Below are 15,072 nucleotides of genomic sequence, written 5' to 3'. Positions count from 1 at the left end.
ATAATTAGGTGGACCGCGTTCAGTTGTGTCAATTCTTTGAATTAGTTTCTGTGAATCATCATGACCAAACTACTATGTCTAATAACTATTTATATGTTCTAATAAACAAATCATGTATATGTGATTTCTCAATTGGTATAAATTATCGCCAGTCAATTTATTGCATATCCCCCGAACCCATAGTGTAGCCACCATTTTCTTAAATTGATTTACAACCAAATCAATATTTAAACTCCTTGAAATCGTTTGTCTATCATAACATGACTATTTAGTGAACAATGAACTATATTATCACTTTCCACTGATTTCCTATGAAGACGACCGTACTTGTCCATACTAGTTATAGGTATTTAAATCTTAAATCATTTGTTTTTATTAGAACATGACATCTACATCAAATAACATAGAAGAGTCTATTCAAGATGTTATGGACTCTCTAGAGCAGATGAAGACAAATCAAGAAGTTCAGAATATGGCTTTAAATCAAATGTTAGAGCTTCAGGAAGCGTTTAATGATGCCCATGACGAATTAATGAGCCAACTAGTAGATGATTTGGCTCAAACAAGACAGTGAAATTTCAGCCAATGATAAATTTGATGATCTTGAAAAGGAGCTTATTTAAATTATATAGTTTTTAAAAATAAAATATTGGTAACTAAAATAAATGTAAATGGTTATAATTTTATGGTAATGTTTATAGGTGTTTTTGGGTTTCCTTATCGTGAAGGTTTTTAAAAATTTTGAAGAATGAATGTTTTTCTGTTGTTAGAATAGAAGGAGAGTTTTTTTTAATCTCATGATTAAGGTCTAAGAATCCATTTAAATAAGATGGGGGCAAGTATGAGGATCAAGCGGTAACGCGCAAGGGGATTGCTTTTTCCTTGAACAGTTTTTCCACTATTGAATATATCTTATTCATGAGTCATAAAAAAACAATTTATGACAGCTAACAAGATATGTTTTTGAGTGTTTTTAGATTCCTTATCGGTGATGGTCTAAGAAAAGAAAGAGCTTCTGGAACACGTTTTCTGATATTTCTTCAATAGAAATGCAAATTGTAATTTAAATAAGGGTAAAGTTTAAATACAAAGAGAGACAAAAAATGAGAAGTGTGAGAAGGATTTGTGACCACAAAAAAACCCCTTAAAAATAAATTCAAAAATAATAATAAAAAATCATAACTCAAAATATAAATAGAAAACGGAAAAACTTAAAAAATAAAAAATTTTCCGCTATCATTCATGTTCAATAAAACTAAAAAAAAACATTACAAAAAAATAAAAAAAAATTGACGAAAAGACACAATGCCGAGATAAAAAACACAATGACGAAAATGAACAAAAGAAACAATTATAACTAAAAAAGACACAATCGATCGGAAAATATAACACAATGAAGAACAAAATATAGCACAATGTTAAGTAATATAACACAATATAAAGAAAAAAGACACAATGTCAATAAAAAAGACACAATCAATGACGAAAATGAACATAAAACACAATGATAAACAAAAAGACACAACGACTTTTTCATTAACCATTGTGTTTTTTTTAAACGAGAAAGACGGTTAGAACATTTTTGTGTTTTTACTTTGTTCGTTTTTTTATTAAATTTTGAGTTATGATTTATTTATTTATATTTTTAAATTTTTTTTAAAAATTTTTTTGTATGGCTACAAATTATTATCATCCTTGTTTCATTTTGTAGAATACCTCGACCCCTTAAATAATTTAAATGAAGATTACTATATAGGATCTATATCTGCGTAACTAAAACTGATTGCAACAAGGAACATCGACTTATTATTCTTCCTTTTTTTTAACAAGTGCATCCATAAGACTTGGTAATCCCAAGCAAAAACAGTTAGTTAAAATAATAAAAAATTCAGATATCTCAAGAAAAGAAAGCTCGTGGAGCACGTTTTCAGATATTTTAATTCAATAAGAATGTAAATTACAATTTAAATAATTCAAATGAAGATTCTAAGAGGAAAAGCCTAAGGTTAATTGGGTCGCGTGGCAACGAGTGATTGCGCGAAATTTCCACTATTGTATGATCTTGAAAGCGAGAAAGGGTGTATGGTGGCTAATTGACTAGCTATGGTGGACGGGGTTATTTGCAGCACTTGGAATTGGTGGAGGGCCCGGGCTAAGCAGTAGAGATGAAAGAACTTAGGGGATGTTTGGTTCATTCAATCTGAATAAACCTCTTTCCCATTCGGTAACAACATAGCAACAACATGGGTCTGAATGATTCAGACACAATTTTAACTATTCAGATGGAAACAAACAGCCCCAGACAACTTTTGCTACTGTGTCGTGATGCTAGTTTGGAAGAGGGTAATGGCCAAATTGGGTGGGAGCTTGAGGCTTTAGGAGGTTTTTCCTCGTCTAAAGCAAAAATAATTGAGTTGTGTTCTACTGATCCGGGTTATAAGCTTGAGTGAAATAATTGGGTTCCTTGAAAAGTGGGTATTTTAGCATGGAGGGGGGAGTTGGATAGGGTAATAGTCTCTTGTTGGCCAAAAGAAATGTTATTGTAGACTCTACGGATTGCCCGACATGTGGCGAGATGGAGGTGACGGCCGAGGATATCTTTGTTTCTTGTGGGTTGGCTCAAGCGGTTTAGCAAGTAATTTCTCTTTGGTGCAAATCCCCTCATATCTTTACGGTTAGCATTCGGGATACCTTGAGCTACATAAGTTTTCAAAATTCGCTAGGAGAAAGGTGAAGTATTTTTATGCGGTTTGTCTTGTCTCGTTGTGGAGTCTTTGGAGGGCACACAACGATATGGTGTTTAATGGTTCGGCGGTGACAGTGGAAGTGTTGTGAGCAATATTAAAAGTCTTAGTTACCTTTGGCTTAAAAATAGATCACAGGGGGGGGAGCTTTAGTCATGGAAGGATAGGCGTAGATTTAAAGTGTGACTAGATGCGTTGTTATGGTGGTGTGGGACAATTTTGGAGTGTGGGCTAGCTCATTACCAATGTGCCTCTTTTTGTACTTGTTCTTTTAATTTAATAATGTTTTTGTTGTTCATTTAAAAAAAAAGTGAATCCACATTATGGGAATAGCTAGAAAACGTTGACTTATTATTCTTCTTAATCCTAACAAGGTTTTGTACCCGCGTGTTGCGGCGCGCAGGCGTGTTTTTGTGTTTACAGTCAGTTGATATACGAAATGCAGCTACCTTTAGTGGTACATGTTTGATCAGTCATAAACCAAAAATGTGCTGCCTAGTTGCACAAAACACATGTATGTTTAGTTTTATTGTTTAAAAAAAACTAAAGAGTAAGGTGAGAGTGGTGTTATAGATATTTATGCAAACAAAAAAAATCAAATATTTCACGGTTCACACTCCATCTTAGGAATTAAATTCTATTTATTTAGTTCGAACACATAATAGAAGTTTAATAAAAGGTTTGCTAAAATAAAATTCTTTATCAATAACATAAAAATGGATTTTAACTTGGTATAAATGTTGTAATACAGATTTCATTATTGTTGGATTTGCTTACAACTGTAAGTTGGCATTCTACCTAAAAAAGAAAAGTCCGGCTACAAAATATTTCATCTATATGTAGATGCTATAGTTTGGATCTTGTTACCCTACTCAAAAGTTTCCAGCTAACTCTGCCGCCGGAGATTCTGAATCCCACCCATCTTCCGCAATTCCTTTAAAAATCGACCAATATCAGCCATGTTGATGTGTGCACTGCCCTGGAAATGAGCGGTTTTTGACTTCGTGCTTGATTAATCTGTTTAAATAGTATATACCCTTGCATTTTAATGAAATATACTAACCTAATGCAAAGAAAACTAATAACCCAAACCAAATTGAGCTATGCCTTTGTTATTAATAACCTCCAGTGGACAACGAACAACCCGCTGCCTTTCATGGTAATATTTGTTATAAAGAAACTGCAAATTATGAATAATTTAGTACCTCATGTGATAAACATGAATGTTCTTATGAGATGATGCAGAACATGATATTAGAGAACCGGTTTGATGAGGATTACACTTGACTTTTTGTTGAAGGGCAAATCCGTCTTTTAGGCAGAAGAAGCTGTAAAGTCAATCCCCGACCCGTTAGTATGTGCAAGTGCATATCATTTTTATTTAGGGTAAAAATGTGTTATTTTGTAATCATAAACTCACATTGATGTCTTACTGCAATCCTCGACAGATATAGATATGTAACCGGCAGTGAAAAAATGCACGTTTAAACATAGTTCGAAGTGTAGCATAATTAGTTGTTATATTCCAAACTGCAAGACCCTCTTGCATCATACAAAATGTTTCAAATAGGTATATTATATGTGACATTGACACACTATATATTAAACCACACATTCATATGTACCAACTGATATTATATGCTCTCTAAAGTCAAGAAAACTGATATTACTAAACTGAGACTAACTAACTATCAAAACATATCTTTGATCAAACTAACACTGAAATAAAAGCAGTGTATATGATGACTATAAACTGAATACACATAGATGGTGTCACAACTTGAGTAAAGAATAAGCAATGCCATTTATATAGAAAAGCCTCCATATAACATATTAAAAAGATCTAAATTACCTCCATACATTACCAAGATCATCATCATTCAAGTTTGTTCACTACAACCAATTGTTCATGATGTCACTTCCATACTAACTTTGAAAAAAATGATTTTAACAGATAATCATATAAAAAGTTTATTAAAAAAAAATAAGAAGGTAAATAATCCTAAAATTAAACACTACCTTAGCCACGAGGTATTCGAGAACGGCATTGAGATAGACCGGAGGCCCGACACTAATACACTCGGCGTTTATGTCGGCTTTAGGAAAACTGGCGATACGATCCACTGCGTCTCGATGTAGCCTTCTTTGCCATTGTAGATCCTAGGGTTTTCCTTCTTCTGGTCATAACTCACCGTAATTGGTTAAAATATGCCAACACACAATCTAGTCAGGAACAAAATAAAGTCCAGAAATTAGAACCCTAATATTACAACAATTAAACATACTCTTCAAAATGGATACAAACCCCAATCAGAACTAAAGATAACAAAAATAGGTCAACTAAAATTAAGTATCAATAACTGAAAGTAAAATAAATTTGATTATTATAAGCCAAAAAAAATAGGTACCTGATTTGATGATGACAACCACAAATGAGAGAGATGAGAAGGTTTAGAAGATTTGTGAATAACGTTTGAGGTTTCTCAAATTGAAAATGTAAAGCAAACAGTGGAATAATAGGTGTGTGGTCCACAATGAACGTTTGATGAATAACATGTGGCTATAAATCAAAGTTTCATAAATAGTGAAAATACTGAGAGAACAAACTTTTGTTTTTAATATATATATAATTAATGCATGCATGCATGAGATGAGATCATGAGATCACTTTAACGAGCTCATGGGCTATATGAAACTGAACGAGCCGGCCCAATCTACAGAAACTGTGAAAGGCTCTACAAGCTCAACTCAAAACTAGTTCGCAAGGGTCCATTATGTCTCACCTTTGCATTATTTGTTTACTCAAGAGTAGATGTCAAATGGACTCAAAACTCAAAACGAGACCGCTAAACCCAAAACTAAAAATATTTGCTCAATAGGGTACGTGACCGGCATTGGCTTAATATTTAAAAGTGTTTTATAGGGTATGGAAAGACTATGTGAAGATGTATATAACCCTTCAATTAAGAAGATCACAAGTAAATGAACGATGGTTTGGGCTGAAAACGGTTTGGAATTTTCAGAAGAAAAAGATGTAGGAAAGTAAATGATATTTTGTGTTCAAGATATCAGATATCTAATTTTTTGAGAAAAAGCAAAAAAAACAACAGAAGAAAAGAAAGAGATCGTGAATCTTGTTTTTTGATATTTTATTCAATAAGAATGCATACTGCAATTTAAATAATTTAAAGGAAAATTCTCAAAATAGTCTAGTTTGGCCAACAATTTCCAAAAAATAGCATAGGTTTTTAAAAAAAATCCTCAAGATGGCCTAACAATTCCGTTGGATCCGACAGAATTTTAACACCGTCCGACGGAATTTGTGGACCTTTAAAATCGCACTTTGTAAGGATGAATGTTGTGTGAATATAGTATGTAAATATGTTGTGCATGATGTAAATATGTTGTGTAGGTTGTGTAAGGTTGAATGTTGTGTAAATATATAAATATGTTGTGTAGGATGTAAATATATATTGTGTAGGCTGTGCAGACAATTCGATCTTACTAAAAATGGTAAATTGACCGGAAACAACGACAAAACTGTACAGAAATGCAATAAAACTTGTAATTATGTGTATTAATAATTAAAGGTCATAATATTTTTGTACTTTTAACATATCATACATTATCACGATCTTACTAAAAATGGTAAATTGACCGGAAACAACGACAAAACTGTACAGAAATGCAATAAAACTTGTAATTATGTGTATTAATAATTAAAGGTCATAATATTTTTGTACTTTTAACATATCATACATTATCAACCTTCAAGAACAGGTTTGTGGTTTTTGCTTTTTGTAACAGAATTGAGGTAAACTCCTTAGATTTGCGAAATATTCATAGAGGGTAAACTATTAGTGATTCAGTTTAGCAAGTACTAGCTTCAGTAGCGAAAACTATAGACATGTCCTGATATTTAGTGAAAACATCCACATGCGTAAAGTGTCGAACGAGGATTGGGTATCAAATTGAATCAGATGTTATCAGTCATGAGCAGAATATCAAACAGGTTCAGGTTGCTGGTAATATAAGAGGCTGCATATATATCAGTTGATTTTTAAAGGGATATTTTAATTTTGGGTATTTTAATACATGTACGAGCCACAACAAAAGATATGACAAAGTTGGTTCAGGAAATTCAATGCTACTACAGTTTAGTTTCGTGTTCATTTACTGACTATTTGAATACGGGTCATAAACTTCACCGTGGCACATAAGTAAGCACATAACTCATAAGCTTATAAACCTTACCTCGAACTAGCCTAGTAACCAGCTACTAGAGAGAGAGAGAGAGAGAGAGAGGACTAGAGAGAGAGAGAGAGAGAGAGAGAGAGGAGATGTATTTATGGATTCAGACGTGGTCGAAGATGCCACTGGTTGATTGGGGTAGATGGAGAAGTTTTACTTTCAATTTTATGTTGAAGAGTTGATGTTGTAGCTTTTTTGTTGTAAATGTCAGCTATATCTCTGTTCTTGAAGCAGAGGGACTCAAGAACAGTATCTTGTATCAAATTTATTTTATTTTTAATAATTTGTAATCTTGTAGATTCTGCTAGAATTTTATATTGATATATTTTGTTTTATATTTGTATATATAAATAAATTTCTAGTTTTTTTTAACTGAGCATTCAAAAAAGAAAACAACGTTAGAAATTTGCGACTGCTTTGCTACAAAAAGGAATAAATAGCAGCAGGATTTGCGACAGCAGCAACGTTCTCAAGATTTGCGCTGCGGCAGCGGTTGCAAGATTTGTGACGGTAGTAGCAGTTGTCGAAAACTTCGGTCGCAAATGTAACTACAGTCAGAAACTGTCGCAATAGATCAATTGTAACATGTGTTTTTCCAATTGCGTTTTTAGTTGCAAAACGGTCGCAACAGAAAATTTGTGGCTGCTTTGTGAACCAATATAAGGTCGCAAATGCCTAGTTTTCATAGTAGTAAAAGTCTAAAATTTGCAACGTAGATAAAAAAGTGTCACTAAAAGTTCTAAAGCTGTAGTGACAGCACAAAGAAAGTGTCACTGTCAAAACTTTTAAGTGGCAGATGAATAACTTGCAACTAAAAGTCTAAAATTTTTAATGGTAGATGATAAAAGTGTCACTAAAAGCCTAAAAGATTGTAGTACAAACAAACACTTAAAAGGATTTTGTGGTAGCTCTTTCAGTGACACTTTTGTGTATGCCGCTCATTCTAACAGGGTTCTTTTGTGGCATTTCTTTGAGAATAAAATGGGTACACCATTTTATAGACTTTTTGAGAATAAAATGGGTACACCATTTACAACCTTTTAGACTTTTTGAGAATAAAATGGGTACACCATTTTATAGCGATTGATTACAGAGTATAATTTTTTTTGAGTTACAAATAATCGTTGTTATTGGGTACCATTTACGATCTTTTAATCTTTTTACAACGGGTCGTGTATCTTTTACAAGGCATACATTACAACGGCTTATTAACTGCTTTATTTAATTAAATACCCGCTGCAGAAGGTCATATTTGTACTAGTGATTTAATTCATGAGTTAAGTTAGCTAAATAGTTGGTGTAACAACAAACATAAACATTATAGAGTAGAATTGAATCATGGAAGATGTTCTTCACCATTATTTTGAGTTACGTAGTGTGTCTAATCATTTTGAGTCTTTCTGTGGTACAACGTCGATCTAAATCTTGAGACTGCGTATATTATATATATACTTCCAACAAAGTTCCTCAAAATAATATGTTACGGTGGTAGTTCAATTTTACCGTAGGAGAAAAAGATAGGGTGTTCTTTGCTTAATAAGCAACTTTCTGGATGAGCAAAATATATACCAACAAATATAGGAAATATGGATTGATGTATATTTGTATTTTGTTATCTATTGTTCATCATGGGAAGCACAAAACAATATTTTTTATAGAAAGGATAATTATGTAGAGCATTGTATAAGTGAATATTTAAGAAATTCAAACCAAATATTTATCTTACAAAATGACACAAAGCAAAGTTTTATTATGATGGTTTATTCGATCAACCTTATTTAGTAGTGGTGGCGCTGTACATCATATACCTCCATGGTTATCTAATTATTAGAGTACACCCCAATGAAGTTGGTGAAACGAGAACCCACATAAAGCCTTCCATTATGCTCCTGAACCAAACTGATTGGTGTATTGGAGAATTCATTATCAAATGGCACTATTTGCAACACATCTCCATTCGAATTAAATCTCATTCCTTGAGGTGTGATGAGTGGCGTTGGTGGATACAATCCAACTGAAAGTGCCACCCAAAACTCTCCAACTATATCTGCTCGCTTTATCTTATTCGGGTTCCCAACATTATTAATCAAAACTTCCACTTGATTTGCTTTGGGTCCGGCTAGCCAGTATTTTGAAATTCGGTCACCAATAAGCTCAGGTACCAGAACAAATGTACCATCAGCACTGACTGCGGGACCACCCCCGCCTGAGAGACCACTGAGCACAACAGATAGTTCTTTAGTGAACGGGTTGTACCGCAATAATCTACCGGTTGAATCGGCAACGAATCCGGGTTGGGTGGTATCTCTGCATCAAAATAGATACTACTCAAATACCGATTTTTTTGTTTGGACATGTGCAGTGCAGCTAAGACAAGATTAGTAGAAAACATGATCCTTAATTGCTTTTAAGTTAATATGGGTGTACCTGATATCATAAGTCAAACTAGCATCAGTGAAATAAACATCGCCTGTTATCAAGTCAACGTCAACACCGGTAGCAAACTTGAAACCACCAGCAAGCTGAGTTGCAAGGCCACCGTTCGGTCCAACAACTAGAAGCCCAAAATACGCATCAGCTATGTAAAGAAGGTTGGTTATGGGATTAAAGCTAAGAGCCATCGGCCTTCCACATATTGGCCAATTATCCGGATTAGTTGTGCCGTCACAAAGTTGCTTGTTCCTGAAAAACAATATTATAAAAGAACAAACAAATACTTAATAAGATTGCATGCATGTGTATCCTATAAATCAAACAAGAATATATATATCTTTGGCATTTTATATGTATATTTGCTTTAAATAATTTAATGAAAGGTTGGAATCCCTTAGCTTGAAGGCTTGTCAGGTAGATGAATATATTAGACATGTTTGTTTATGCGTACAAGAATGAGTATACATATAACATGACCTTGTGGGGGTAGTATATGCAAAAGTGGGGGTAGATGTATGTTTGTTTACGTTTATGTTTGTTTATGTTTGTTTACGATTATTTGATTCGTGGATACATAATCATTTCTGCAAGAGTGGGTTTTGGTAATTCAATCAATTTTATCAAGTTAAAAATCTTAATGTTTCCGTCGGAAAGTTCAGTGTATAAGAGTTCATTTTGGCCGTATAAGTTTGAAAGCTACGTATAAGTGGTTGCTAAATTGATTCTCCGTGTAAGTGTTGAAAGTCAATGTTACACGGCGCATGTTATACGTTGTCTTGAAGCTGCATACATCCATTTCATTTTGTCAATCAAAATGGGGAAATTGGAAAACATTTTGGACTGATAACGTTGTCTTGAAACCGCATAACATTTAGTCCAATAAAGACGGCTAATTGATTAGACTTTCACGATTTCTTTTTGCTGCATATAGTTTGGCGGCTGAATTTGCAATTGGGATATACGTTTTTGAATCTCCGCATAACTTTTGGTCAATAAAGGACGGCTGATGTTAGTATTATGGAAACATATGTCTTGATTGTGTGGGTACACGCTGCTACGAGGTTACACGGGGTTTATAAATTTGGACGTATAAGTTGGTTTGTTCATACACGTATAAGTTTACACTCCACATATCTTTGTCCGTATAAAATTGTTGAGATTTAATCGTTGATTTGCAATTCATCCGTATATGTTTCAAATTGGACGTATATGTGTGATTGAACAAGTTCCGTATAAGTGGGTTATCTGCTACACTTTTGGCATATAAAACGGTTTGTCCGTTTGAAGGACTTTACTTTCACATGCGTGCTGGTTTTCTTGATTTACGAGCAAAATGTATCGTTCAAGTTCGTTTAATGAAGAATAGGCTTTGAGAAGAAACAAAAGGCAAGCGTTGAAGAGAGAATTCGATATGTTTGATATATTGTCTGAAGAATCGTTTGATTCGTTAATCAACCGATACTGCGATCTTGTGAAAGAAATGAAGCATGTCGGGAGTGATAAAAGCGAGTTAGACTACATTGACAGGTTGGCATATACACTCGTTGAGACGCCACCTGAAGTTTGGGGTATAGTTGTTATAGCTATTCAATCAAACCCCAACACATGCAAATTTTCTCAGTTCATCGAAAAGATAAAAAAATCATTTACGGTGTTTAAAATCTTAAGAACCGTCATTATCAGAAATTGAAAACACTCCAAAATTCGATGATGATGGTGATTCAAAATATGATAAAGATTTGATTTTAGAATCATTGTTGGAATTCAAAATTGAAAACAAAGTCGAAGAAGCTAAATCTTGTGAGAAATGAGAGGAGTACAACAAGTTAAAATCTCACTCCGGCTCGTTAATGAATGAGCTTAATCGAGTTAAGAAAGCTTATGATCAACTTCAAAAACGTGAAAATGTGCTTTTGATGAAGGTTGATCAAAATGAGAAAACAATAAACAGTTTCATTACCGAGAATGATTCGCTTAAAAAGGAATTACAAACTGTTAAGCGTGAGCAAGTTAATAAGGTTGCATTCGTTCATGGTACGACATCTGAATGCAAAAAAGAAATCCAATACCGAAATCAATCCAATAAGGATTTCTTTGCTCGAAAAGACAAACGTAAACAAGCCGAGGCACCTTCTTGTTACAAGAATCTTTCTAAGTTTGCTTACATTCCAAAATCAGATGTGGGCAACCAAGATGTTCAGAAAACAGAAAAACAAAAATTTCAAAATTCAAAATCCAAAAATACGAGTTCAAATGTCCAATAAAATATTCCAAAGGGTCCTCCAAAACAAATGTTCAGAACAAAATACGACACCGTTAAAGATGTTTCGAGGAAGCCAAATGTTGAGAAGGTTGATTTGAAAGATTGTGATGGAAAAAGGTTTGAAAAAGTGAAATTTTATGTGAAAAGATCAACGTCAAAGTTATATCATTGGGTTGTTAAGAAAAATGACTCATCCGATCAAGTTGATATTGAAAAAGACAGATCTGTTAAATCTGAAAGTTCCAGGAAATTCAACATTAATACATGTCGAATCTGAAAGCTTAAGGAGGAGTGTGTTAGACTATCAAGACGATACGGGGAGATGATTTGAATATCGAATTGGTTAGTCTAAGCAATATCCGAGGGGGAGTCTGTTAGAGCATAAACGTCTACTCCTTAGACAACAAGACCAGGCGGTATCCAAGGGGGAGTCTGTTAGTGTAACATCCCGAAATTTCTAAAACTATTAGTTATATTATTTATTGTCAGTGAGGAAGATTACTCGGGTTAGCGGGAAAAAATTAAATAAGCAGGAGCTAGTATGAGTCGGGCTAGTGTTGGGTAATGGATATGGGTTATGGACTTAGGTTATAAAGGAAAGATGGAAGGACCATGGGCCTAAGCCCATGATCCATAATTATATAAACCTTAAATCACCATTTAATCCTTCATTTTCTCATATTCCATACACCACCAAAACACACACTTGGCTCTCTCTCATCCTACTTTCTCTCTCTAAGCCGAAACCAAGAAGAAGAAGAAGGAGAACCGATTTCCGACCCGAGGTAATGATAGTATTATGTCGTTTTTACTCAAATCTGTTAGATTAGTCACGAAACGACGAGCCGACACCATTAAACCGTCAAAGTCAATAGATCCGGGTGGGTTTGGGTATAAACCGAACCTAAGATGAGCTTAGGGATCACCCTAGCTTAGATCTGGATCGAACGGGACGAAAAACGGTGAAAATGGTGGTGAAATAAGCGAGATCTCGCTTTTCCGGCGAGATCCCGTTATTCCGGTGATGGCGGAGCCGGAGTTGTGGGTACGAGGATGTCAGAGAATGTTTTGATACTCTGACCTAACCCTAATTCGCTATGTGGAATTAACGAATTAAAGGTAATTCGTTAACGGAGGTTTGACGAACTAGCTCTGATTCATTAAGGAAATTGATAACGAATTAAACCCAATTCTAAGTAGTTCGTTAAGGGAGAACTGACGAATTAACCCCCCGTTCGTTTTGGGTTGAGTTCGTTAAGGGCCTAGTTCGTTAGAAAGGTTCAATTCGTTATAGGATTCAGTTCGTTATGAAGGTCGATTCGTTATGAGGTAACGAACTAGCAATTCGTCATGAGACTGGAGTAACGAATGAATCCCATTTCGTTAAGGATCAAGTAATGAACTAGAAGGTTAGCGAAATGACGGACTAGTCCCTGGACTTAGAAAGATTGAGATAATTGAAAATTAGCCCTTGGACTTTGATAATTGATGAAAGATACCTATAAAGGTTAGCAAGTAACGATTAACTAACCGGTAATGATTCAATGAAGTAAAACCGGCTTAGACGTGTAAGATTAATTAAGTAGCAATGATAATGGCTAGAGTAGTGTTTAACATCTCAATTATTAAACAGTTAGACGCGCACAGCTCAAGAAGGAATAACCATTAACAGAAGAAGTAATCGCTTTCAGGTGAGTTTCTAGCCCCATTTTCCTTGTTATGTTTTCGGGGCTGTGTGCATACTCGACGTGAAGTGTGAATACACTTACCTTAAGTGGTAAGTGTATGCTATAGAAGTCATACAATGTAGTTATTATATAATGTTTGTCGGTGCGTGAACGATCTTCGGATATTGCACGTATCGCCAAGGATAGTGATTTTCAAGAGGTTGTTAGTGTGTATGAATGCTATGATGTGACTTGTTTATTATGTAAATGATGTGTGATATGAAGTGTGTTGTAGACAAGTAGAGGTAGAGTGTGTTAGAAGTGACAAGAGTCTAGTAAGAGTGTTAGTGGCATGACGGTAGTACGTGGTAGGGTAAGCCTATACGTGACTTCGTTATTAAAGTGGCAAAGTGGCATAACGTTATACGTTATTAAAGTGGAAAAATGGCATAACGTTATTCGTTATTAAAGTGGCTAAGCTGTAGGGGTAAATAAGAGGATAAGTGGTAAGGTGAGCAGGTTAGATAGTGGGCTATGTGTCTTCGGATACGTATATAATTGAATGTAGTGGTTGTATGATAAGTTGCTTGATTAACTAGAACTCACTCAGCGTAGCTGACCTTTAGTATGCACGCAGGTGAGAAGACTGAGGAGTTAGCATGAGGATGACACATGGCATGGATTGAACGGCTGTCATTTGAAGATGGAAGAAATGATGTTTTAAATATAATGTTTGTGTTATGGTATCAAAGAAAAGATTTAATGTTTTGTAACGAATGGTTGATGTTTTATATTCCGCAAAAAGTTTTAATTAACTCAGATTTGTAAGAACTGTGTTTATGAGTAAATCCAACGCTAAAGTAGGGCTACCGGTAACGGGGCCTTACAGTTAGATCATTTTTGTCTATCGCTAGGTCTTGGTTTGGTTAAACGGTTAAATGATCTATTATTGTCTGATATGTTGTAAGAAACGTATAAGTTGGTAAACGTATATACGCCACACCCACTTATACGGTCCATAGTGTTTTAGTTTAAATAAGAGCCTTTAATGTCATATTTGTTATCCATTCATTCATAATCCTATAGAGTCATATCTTGTAATCTTGAGAGCTTTCATGTCCATATCAATAATAGAGAGAATCTTTGTGTGAATTGCATGTGTTTATCCCTTTGATTAGTGTTTCCGCCATTAATCATAGTAGAGTAAACATATCATAACGTCGATCCGTAAAACGACTTTTCAATTACATAATTACACGATCGAGATATATATAATAAACATGATTAGGGTTAATCACAATTAGAAACCTAAACTGGGCCTACTAATAAAACCGGCACAAAGGCCTTCATAACCCAATAGTGTTAGCTCAACGATCCCTCACACCTTAACGAAAATTATAATATCAAATATAACTTTGCACCATTTTATTCTCCTTCCACTCTTGTCTATTCTTCAAATTCTGAAGTCATACGATCGAGTTTACTGTTTTAGGTTTATAACTTTATGGTATAGTAGAGTCCTAGGATTTCGTAAGTTTTCATAGAAGTCATTACAGAGAAGACAGATGAAAATGAGAATGGTATAATAGCTGTATGATAAATTGAAAATGATATTACATAAGTTTTTAGGGATGTATAAAATTATCAAAATATGAATCATGTAGCCAATTAAGTTCAAGTTACACATTAATTTGTGTAACAAGTTAAAAGTTGT

The 15,072-nt window shown here is 34.4% G+C and overlaps 1 long non-coding RNA gene and 1 pseudogene across 1 annotated transcript; both read right to left on the bottom strand.

Annotated features, from left to right (window-relative positions):
- Positions 1 to 3,682: 3,682 nt before the first annotated feature.
- On the bottom strand, positions 3,683 to 4,937 carry LOC143596551 (uncharacterized). Its single transcript, XR_013146730.1, has 3 exons — positions 4,764 to 4,937; positions 3,950 to 4,274; positions 3,683 to 3,761 (listed from the first exon to the last, which is right to left on the bottom strand). It is a non-coding gene; the product is annotated as an uncharacterized LOC143596551 (long non-coding RNA).
- A 3,739-nt stretch (positions 4,938 to 8,676) lies between these two features.
- On the bottom strand, positions 8,677 to 10,229 carry LOC143596548 (protein STRICTOSIDINE SYNTHASE-LIKE 12 pseudogene; annotated as a pseudogene).
- Between the last annotated feature and the right edge of the window lie 4,843 nt (positions 10,230 to 15,072).

This window comes from Bidens hawaiensis, unplaced genomic scaffold, assembly GCF_021521415.1.
Source record: "Bidens hawaiensis isolate Kalapana, Puna unplaced genomic scaffold, B.hawaiensis_p1.1 tig00046690_1, whole genome shotgun sequence".
Lineage (NCBI taxonomy): Eukaryota > Viridiplantae > Streptophyta > Magnoliopsida > Asterales > Asteraceae > Bidens > Bidens hawaiensis.
The sequence above is the reverse complement of the archived record's forward strand: the minus strand, read 5'-3'. Positions and strand labels throughout refer to the sequence as shown.